Below are 9,750 nucleotides of genomic sequence, written 5' to 3' on the forward strand. Positions count from 1 at the left end.
ACCTCACTATAGACTTTGCCACCAGAGCTGGTTGATCTAAGCAGGGCAGCACAAGAAAATAGCACAACTTCCATTGCATCACCCCATTGTGTACGTCCAGGAACTGAAGAGCATGCACTTTCATAAATTCTCTCTTCTAGGCCAATATTATTAAGTTAAACATTATTTTCCGGAAGTATGATGGTCATAGCTTTACATACAAATACACAACCAAGATGCCTATTCATATTTCTGAGTTATAGTCGAAAATGCTCTGAGAGGAAGACTAATGTGGCTATGTGGTAGACATGGGTTTCAAACCAAAGTTCTGCCTCCAATTCTTTTTCCTGACACTTAAAAAGATTCGTGAAAATAGCTTCCAAAATGGAATCCTTCCTTTTTTCTAAAAACATCCTTATCAAATCAATATACTCTGTGAACAAGGCTATATCGGGTGATGTACGAGACTACATGCTGTTTTGAGCGTCTGCACAGTTTGGGTTCTGCCTTTAGAAAAATCTCAGTTCTGTTTAAGTCGTGCTGCACACATTGCCATTTCTCTCTCAATTAGCAAAAGTGCCTGCCCATGGTTCAGTCACCAAAAAAATAACAATATATGTCAGGAAAACAAAAAGCCCTGTTCTCCCTTTATCATTACAGTAAAGAATGATAACATGGGACAATAGAGAACTCTGCAGAAAGTTTTTCCGAATTCTAGCCTACAGACAGGTCAAAATTATTAGTCACCATTAAAACGATAATTATAGACTGCTTTCATAATATGCTTTGCCTCCACACTGATGAGTAAAATTCTGTTTACACTTAACCAGCAAAAATTCTAATATATAATAAAGGGAGTACAGAAGGAAAGACAATTACAAGATTTTTGTATCTCTCTCTCTCTCTCTCTCTCTCACACACACACACACACGCACACAGAATGAGTGAGAAAGTGTCGATATCTTTTCCCACACAATATTAAATTTAATTCCAAATAATTGTAAGGCAACAAAGAAGAGGTGGAAAAAATTCTCATAAATATCTGAAAGCTCCAGCTATTCCTTGTAACTAAGGATTACTAGCTCTAAAGGCTTATATTTTTTAAGGCCTTGGAAAGAGAGAAAGTACGACTTTGTTTAGAGACCCGATAAAATTCGTCTTTTATAAAATAGGATATTGACATTGTTTTTCACATCAGATTGTAAATACTAGGCATTGAATATTCTATACATAAACTCATTTTTCCCATTGTTAATCGGTTTCCAGAAGCTAAGTAGAAAATTTTACAAAACAGTATAATCTTATTTAATAATGTATACTAAAAATTTAACCATGTTTTATATGTGAAAACGTAATTTAAAAAAATATTTCCGTTAAAAGAAACACTAATAAGTCTTAATAAACTAATAAGTGTTAATAAACGTAGAAACGATGTTGTCATCGAGTCAATTCTGACTCATAGTAAATCCACGTGTTACAGAACAGATTTGCTCCGCAAAGTTTCTAGGACATATTCTTAGAAATTTTTTTCTTCTGCAGTGCTCTTGGGTGGGTTTGAACTGGCAATGTTGAGTTTGTAATTAAGCACAAACCATCTGTGCTACCTAGGCACCTTATTAACGTAGACTGACATTCACAAGCAGAAGTTTGTGGATACATCAAATGGATGTATTTAATATGAAAGTCTTTCAGATCACATAGAATAGAGTATATTTGAGCATACTAAGCTTTTGGGAATCAAACGATTAAATAACTAAAGCCATCAGGAAAAAAAATAATAGGCTTCACATGGCATTCTTTCGTGCCCAATACTCTGTTGTGCTTTTTAAGAGAAATTACAGCTGCTGGAGTTAATTTTATTTTATGTAATTCAATTGTTGAATTTGTATTTTGTACACATCAATGGAGGCCCTAAAGCAGTGTTATGTTTTTATCTAAATGAATAATTGTCTCTCACAGTTTATGGAACTCAATGACTGAGGAGACTGTAGCCAAGCAAAGACAGACCGCAAAATATGTGAAATTCCGCTGTAGAAGGTCTTGCCTACCCAAATCTACTAATGAAAACATTGAAGGAATTTAGTCTCTTCTTTCACAAAAATATAAAGTTTTAAATAATTACCATACATGCACACTGTAGTCACAGCATTTAGAATCAATGTTCCATCTCCATCACTTGGGAGCCCTGACTTTAATCAGGTTCTTGGTCTGAATTTCCAGTGTTTCTGCAAAAGAAAAGGCATGTCCACCTTTGAAAGCTCTTGTTATGTTTTGTTTTTTAAGTAAATCTAAAAGCAAATTGTTCAAGAATATGACAGAGATATAATGAGGTCTGAAAATAACGGTTCAATTTTCAGTATTTTCAAATTCTTACTAAGTTTTATAAATTATATTCTTATTTACTCATTATTACACATTAGTAGAACTGTTATTAAGTGCTGTCAAGTTATAGTCAACTCATACTTGATCCTCCAGTGGATTTTCTGAGGCAGTAAAATACCCAGGAACAGATGAATCATCCTTCTCCCTCTGAGCAGCTGGTGGATTTGAACCACATACCTTTGTGTTGGCAGAGCAACTTCTTACTGCTAAACTCCCAAGCTTCTTATTCCCTAGTGTAGCAGTGTCAAAGGACAGCAAGCTCAAAGAAATTGTTAAAGGAAGATTAAATGTTTAATTATAATAATTGTTCAAGTTTCTGCTGAAAATCACTCATACTATGAGCTAGGAAGATCTTAAAGTGAATTTTTAAAGACAAACTATATTGTTACAGAGATAACAGAGATGTTAGAATTCTCTCTCAAAGTTTTAAAGCAATCGTGATAGTATTCGGGAACTTTATTTAATGAAAATGCCTGGGAAAATTATAAATAGAAAACTTCAGTGAAGATATAAAAATATAAATATCAACTAAAAACATGATTGAATTGAAACATAATAACTGAAATAAAAAGCTCAGAAAAGGACTTTAATAGCAGAATGAGAGGAAAAAACACAGAAAAAACGAATTAAATAATAGACAACATAAATTATGTAATTTTAACAGCAGAGTAAAAAACAGACTGAAAAAACAAAATTAAACAAATGCTCTGGAAGCTGTATGATTTTACTAAAGAGTCCTCACTGACCCTCTATTTTATCAAGCGTGATGTCTTCCTTCAAGGAGTACCCTTTCCTAATAATCAGCCCAAAATATATGCGATGAAGTCCCATCAACCTCCTCTATAAGGAAAAGTGCGGGTGCACTTCTTCGAAGATAGCTTGTTTATTATTTTGGCAATCCATGATATGTTCAATATTCTTCACTAATATCAAATCTCAAAGATATCAGCTCTTCTTTATTTACTGTCCAACTCTCAGATAAGGTGACTGAAAATAACATGATTTGTGTTGATTGCACCTTAGTCTTTAAAATTACATCCTTGCTCATTACCATATTAAAAAGTTCCTTGGTAGCACATTTGCTCAATGCAATATGCTATTTTTTTTTACTGCAGCATCCATGAGTGTTAATTGTGGAGCTAAGTAAAATAAAATCCATGACAGCATCAAACTTTTCTCTATCATGATATTGCATACTGGATCAGTTTTGAGGATATCTATTTTCTATATATTGAAGCACAGACCATACTGAAGGCAAAAATATTTGAACTTTATCAATAAGTGATTTGAGTTTTATTAATTTTCAGCAAATAAGATCATGTTATCTGCATATTGGAGATTGTTAATGTGTTTTCCTCCAATCTTGTTGTGGTGTTATTCTTCGTATAGTCTAATAAGTATGATGGGGGGAAAAGGAACCCCGACATACTTTTTCCTTGTGTGACCATACAGTTTCCACATTTTAAGTTCAAATGACTTTTCTTGGCCTATGTTCAGATTCTGCAAGAGCTTCCCAACATTGTCTGACTTGCTGTGATCCATTTATTTCAGAAATTGATGCTTGGTTCTGCTAAAGTTTTTATTCCGTCTGAGAGCATCACAGAAACCTGTCCAACATGGGTGGATGACTTGTGTGCATTGAATTTGATCCTCCCAAAATATATGTATATAATAAGGAAGCCATGTAAATATTCCTCATGATCCAGTAGACCAAATCATTGTAAAAGAATCAAGGGTGGAGGTCCCACCTCTTTGCTTGTGTGCTAGCAACAGGGTTGGTGATTTTCTTTCTCAGTGCACCAACCACTCCCACAGTTCTTGAGACAGATATAATCCCAATAGGAATCAGAAAAGTGAGGGACTCCAAGACAAGATATAAGATAGTCCTTTCCCAAGAAGAACTCTGAAGATGATGCAGCCTAAAGCAGCCTTATCTCTTCTTGGGAGAGAATGTGAATTAGCTAAAGTCAGATACAAAAGAAAACATAAAACTGGCCAATTAACATCTAAGACTTTTAGCCCTGGAGTTGTTAATGACCCAAGAATATAATGTAAATATAAATACTGGAGGAGACAACAGGGAAGCATTGGATCTTACCATTAAAGAAAATCTATCCTCTCAGTATTGGAAAGAAGTACTAAAAAAAGAACGAAGGAAGGCTATCTATTAAATGCTTGAGGAAAATGAGAAACTTCATAAAGAAGTTGAAGAAAAGGACAGTGAAATTTCTGGCTTGAAGAAAGAGAACAAAGAATTGGCAGAAGTATCACAGCATGTACAGTAGATGACAGAGGTGACAGAGACTGAAGCAAGGACGTTTGCGTAACTGAATCTTTGAGCAGTCAGGAATGTGAGTATGAAGAGGAGACATATGAGGATTCTGAAGTGGAAGACTCAAATATTGGCACAGGTGCTAAAGAAATTGTATCTTCCTCTACAGATACAAAACCATGTATATGAAATTTGTTAACATTTGATTCTTGACATGTACGCTGTCAAAGTTTACCTCCATTAGAGTTCTTTGTGGTTGTTGTTGATTGCCTTTGAGTCGAGCACAACTCATAGTGACCCTATGAACAAAAGGCTTAAAGCCCCTCTACAACTATTGACATTTATCAAAGTTCATAGAGGTTCCCAGAGGCATATTCTTTAGGAAGTAGATGCCACTCCTGATTCCAAACCCATCATAGTATGTTATTGTTGTTATGTGCCATTAGCTCTGAATCCTTCCCTGACCTGAACCAGTCTCACAATTCTGACACACCAAACTCCATTGCCCCAGTTACTGTACCAGTCCATCTCATCCGGGGTCGTCCTCTCCTGCTTGGTCTGTCCACCCTTCTGAGCATGATATCCTTCTACAAGGAAATCTGCTGTCATGGACCTCCCCAGAGTGCTGAAGAGTAACGATATCAGTCTAGATACAAAGGTGCACCCAGTCCAGGCCATGGTCTTCTCAATCACTTTTTATTCTTCAGAAAGTTGGAAAATGACTAAAGATGACAAAATAGATGCCTTTGCATCCTGGTGCTGGAGAAAAGTCTTGAACATAACATGGACTTCTAAGAAAATTAATAGGTCTATCTTGGAGAGGGTGAAACCAAGTCTCTCCTGGGAGTGTAGGATTTTGAAGCTATCCCTCACTTACTTTGGGCATGTGGCCAGGAGATATTGGTTGTTGTTCTTTGTAGCAGAGTAAATAATTATAGAATGCAAACTCTGGAATCAGATTGACTTCTTTGAATTCTGATAATGCTGTATTAAAATTTAAATATTGCATATATTTTACCTTATTTTTTTGCAAATAGTGTTTTCTCAAAAATCTGGCATAATTTAAGTACGTGATAAATAAACTTTAATCTCTTGGCAAGAGAAAAAAGAACTAAGGGTGGGATGGAACATTTCTTAATCACATCAGGGCCTTAATTTGACGGGAGTTTCTCTAGGATGTAGTCTGTAATATCTTTTATCTCACAAGAGTTAAAAGTGAAGGAAGGGTATGGGGTGGGAACCTCAGTACCACCAAGAATTGATATCCAGAAGTGAAATGCTTCCTTTTGGACTGGGCCCCTTACCGAGGAAGCTCCTTGATACCAGAAAAGGTCAGGATATATGAGGATCTGCAAGGATCCTGTGGCCTACATATGCAGAAAAAAAACAAGGGTTTCCCTCCACAATAGACACAGAGAGAGTTGACCTTCTCCTAGAGCTCATATCCTGATTTTAGCCTTCCAGACTCCTAAATGATAAAGGAATAAATTTCTCTCGTTAGAGTCATAACCATGTGAACATTCCTTACCAGTAGAAATAAAATAAAATCTTGACAACTTCACTCTTTTCTCCATTTATCATTTTGCTTGTAGAAAGGGAGGAAAATATGAAACACTTACTAAAGAAGATCAAAGGCTACAGTTTCAATGTCAATTACATCAAAACATCAAGGAAACAAAAATTTTCAACACTGGACCAATTGGCAACATCATGATGGAAAAAAAACATTTGGAGTTCTCAATGATTTCATTTTACCTGGATCCATAATTAAGACCCAGACTGGCAACAGTTAAGACATCAGAAGATGAATTGCCCTTGGGAAATCTGCTGTCAGGTAACTTTTTAAAGTGTTAAAAAGCAAGAATATAATATTAATGACTAAGGTTTACCTGGTCCAAACTATGATATTTTCAGTTGCTTCTTATGTATATCTGAAAGTTAGGCAATGTGGGAAAAAAAGGCTAATAAATAATCTATGTCTTTGAATTGTGGTGTGAATAAAGAATATTAACTATACACCCCCATGATACATCTTGAAGGATATGTACATGTACAGCCAAGCACAATCAATAAGAGTGCATCTGAATTCCAAAATCAATCTCCATAATAGTCTATGTGTTTCCTACTGCCAAAGGGGCCCTTTAGAGTAGTGAGAGAAGATCTTCACCCTGAAACCCACAGCGTCCCTTTTCAGCAGGAAGTAGCTAAGAGAATACGCCGTCCCCTTTTCCTTATGACTCAGGGTGAAGTCTCTCTCAGGGAGGAGTGATAGGGAATGGCAAAGGATACACTGACAAAGAAGATTAATCAGAACTGGCTTTGACAAGCACTGTGGCATTTGGACAAGAACAAACTGGGAGGAGGGTAGAGAGAATAGTGCAACAATGAATGAGTGGAAGCCCAAAATCTCTGTAAATGTTTATGAAAATCAATAAAATATAATTATAGAAAAAAAAAAGAATATTAACTATAGTATGTTGTTGTTGTTATGTTCCATTGAGTCTCTTGTGACTCATAGCGACACTATGTACAAGAGTTCTAAATGGCGTTCTATCCTGTGACAACCTCACCAACTCAAACACACTCATTCCCACCAACGGAATCATAGAATCGATCCATCTTATCGAAGGTCTTCCTCTCCTTCACGCCCTTCAACTCTGCCAAACATGATGACCCTCTCCAAGGACCAGTCCCTCACTGCAACATGCCCAAAGTATGTCAGATGAAGCTTCAGAATCCTTGACTCCAAGGAAAATTCCGGCCTCAACCTCTCCAGGACAAACCTGTTCGTTCTCCTAGCAGTCCATGGTATATTCAACACTCTTCTCCAGCACCACAGCTCAAAGGCATCAATTCTCCTTCTATCATCCCTAGTCACTGTCCAACTCTCCAATGCATAGCATGTAATTGCGAAGACTATAGCCCGGATCAGGTGCACCTTAGTGTCCAGCCTGACTTCATTGCTCTTCAGTACTCTAGGGAGGACCCTCAAAGCTGACTTTCCCAATGCAATTTGTCTCTTGATTTCCTGGCTGCTGATACCAAGAGTGTCGTCTGTGGAGCCAAGTAAACTAAAACTGTTATCTCAATCTCTTCACCATCCATACTGATGCTGCCAATTGTCCCAGGGGTGAGAATCTTTGTTTTCTTGATGTTGAGCTTCAATCCATGTAGGAGGCTGTAGTCTTTGACCTTCTGCAGCAAGCGCTTCAGGTCCTCCTCATTTCAGCAAACAGGGTTGTGTCATCTGCATAACGTACGATGTTGATGATTCATCCACCAATCTCGATGCCACAATTTCTCCTCATACAGCCCAGCATCTTGGATGATCTGTTCTGCATACCGATTGAAAAGTATGGAGACAGAATACATCCCTGATGGACCCCCTTCTTGATTTTCAACCATGTAGTGTCTCCTTGCTCTGTTCTGACGACTGCCTCTTGGTCCAAGTATAGGTTTCGCATCAGCACAATCAAATTAACTATAGTATAGATTGCCAAAAATGCAGTGGTTTTTTGTTTTGGGGTTTTTTTTTTTTTCTGTTGTTGTTGTTTTGCTATTTCATAAACTGACCAATGTCTGCTGGCAAAAGATGGACTTTTGAATAAAACAGGGAACTCTACTCTGTGCTAAGTCTACCTTCTTGAACATTTCCTTTTCTTTAGCCATTTGATACTATTTCTCCTCTCAAACTGAAGCTATCCAAACAAATAAGTATTGTACAGGAACAATTTAGGATCCAGTTCAATTTTCCTTATTAAATGTCATTGTAATAATAAATGAAAAATAGGAATTTAAATATGTATATATTCTCTTTCTTCATCCTGGAACAACTGCCTGTAATGTGTATGTGTCTCATATTCTGTGGTTCTGAGGCAAGAAGCAAGGATCCTGACTCTATTGGGTTTGTATCAAGGAATTTAAATACATAAAACAATGGTTCTCATGCTCTGTTAGTCCAGCATCAACTATGGTTTGCACTGTAAAGATCTGAAAGAATGATCCTTGTTTAAGAACTATACAGAATTAAAAGGGCATAAGCAGCCTTGAGATAAAGCGCTGAAGGACAGAAGGATTAAGGAAATAAGAATCACCAGAAGGAAGCTGGAAGTGTGTTACTACAACGTAAGTTCTGTAATTAATGCCATGAAAATGTATGTGAATGGTTAGGTGGGAAATCAATTTGCTCGGTAATCTTTCACTCAAATCACAATTAAATATATTTTCTTTTATTTAAAAAAAAAGATTTTTTTCCCTTGATGACCAACCAGTATTGTACTAGCAAGAAGAGGTATGGCAAGGAAGCTTTGTTATAACCAGTTTTTCACTTCCAGGGTAGACAAGGAGCCTCATCCTTGCCACTTCCAAAAGATCAGGCTTATAAAAATTGAAAATAAAAGTAAAGAGGGTTTGTTTAAGAAAGCATTTGATTTGTCCCAAAAGTGGAAACAGATAGAAGGAAAAGATGACTGATGCAGCAACGTTTCTTTGTTTTAAACACCACATTGTGCAATCTGTGAGGGGGAAAGGCGAGGCCCTTACTTGCTCATCTTCCTCTCGCTGAGAAGCCTCCCTCCCGCTGCTGGTCGACGCTGGGAAGACGCACACATTACCATTTTGGCATCACTGGAGCCAGCGACTCTGGAAGGCGAATCTGATGACAAAGCACTCCGAATGCATAATCACTGATCTTTGCAGAAGGGGTTGTTCTCTGGGCCTCAGTTGGGGTGGAGCACCTCATCTGGGTGGAAATACACTCCCCACCCTTCTTGGGGAGCAAGCGCTTCTGGGGGCTTGTTCTATTCCTCATATGACAGTAAACAGATGACTGAATTTACTCTTCGGTAAAATGCATTTGTAAAACCAGCTCACATGACACAAGCAAAACAGAGACCGGATGACCGTGTTCTTTAAAAAGCATCTCCATGGGCAGAACAGCTCCAAAAGGACAGACCAAATACACAAGGCAGCTTCTGATTACACAAGTTTAAAGATCAGCTCAAGGACCATCCTGTATTTTCTCCTGTGTGATTCCGCTAGGATCCTTCCATCATCTATAATTATATAGGTGTTATAGTTTGCATCATCTATCTTGTGCAAGTCTCCTATTTGGGAAT

The 9,750-nt window shown here is 37.3% G+C and overlaps 1 pseudogene; it reads left to right on the forward strand.

The window, feature by feature from the left end:
* The window catches only part of LOC102852690, a 27,107-nt pseudogene extending 22,285 nt beyond the window's left edge, over positions 1-4,822 (forward strand).
* The last annotated feature ends 4,928 nt before the right edge of the window (positions 4,823-9,750 follow it).

This window comes from Elephantulus edwardii, unplaced genomic scaffold (genome assembly GCF_000299155.1).
Source record: "Elephantulus edwardii isolate Elephantulus edwardi_28Jun2011 unplaced genomic scaffold, EleEdw1.0 scaffold00008, whole genome shotgun sequence".
In the NCBI taxonomy this organism is placed as follows: Eukaryota; Metazoa; Chordata; class Mammalia; order Macroscelidea; family Macroscelididae; genus Elephantulus; species Elephantulus edwardii.